Below are 600 nucleotides of genomic sequence, written 5' to 3'. Positions count from 1 at the left end.
AGTCTGCCCACAGTGTTGCCAAAATTTAGGAATGTGTACGAGAGTTTAGGGGAGCCCAAACAGCCCCTTAAACCATCNAGACAACAGCCGCCAAAATTGGAGCTGAAGCCTTTACCANAACATCTTAAATATGCATATTTAGGAGCTGCAGAGACGCTGCCAGTTATAATTGCAGCAGATTTAACACCGACAGAGGANGATAAATTGCTTCGTGTGTTGAGAAAATATCAAGATGCATTGGGATGGACACCGAAAGAGGAAGATAAATTGCTTCGTGTGTTGAGAAAATATCAAGATGCATTGGGATGGACAATTGCGGACATCAAGGGAATCAGCCCAGCCCTATGTATGCANAGAATATTAATGGAAGACGACGTGAAGCCAACAGTTGATGCTCAACGCCGCCTTAACCCAATTATGAAAGAGGNGGTCAGAACAGAGGTTATGAAATTACTTGATGCCGGTATGATTTATCCTATTTCTNACAGTAAATGGGTTAGCCCGACTCAAGTTGTGCCTAAANGAACCGGTATTACAGTGGTGAAAAATGATNATAATGAGTTAGTTCCTACANGATTGACTACGGGTTGGAGAATGTGT

The sequence above is a fragment of the Prunus dulcis genome, unplaced genomic scaffold (assembly GCF_902201215.1).
Source record: "Prunus dulcis unplaced genomic scaffold, ALMONDv2, whole genome shotgun sequence".
NCBI classification, from domain to species: Eukaryota; Viridiplantae; Streptophyta; class Magnoliopsida; order Rosales; family Rosaceae; genus Prunus; species Prunus dulcis.
The sequence above is the reverse complement of the archived record's forward strand: the minus strand, read 5'-3'. Positions refer to the sequence as shown.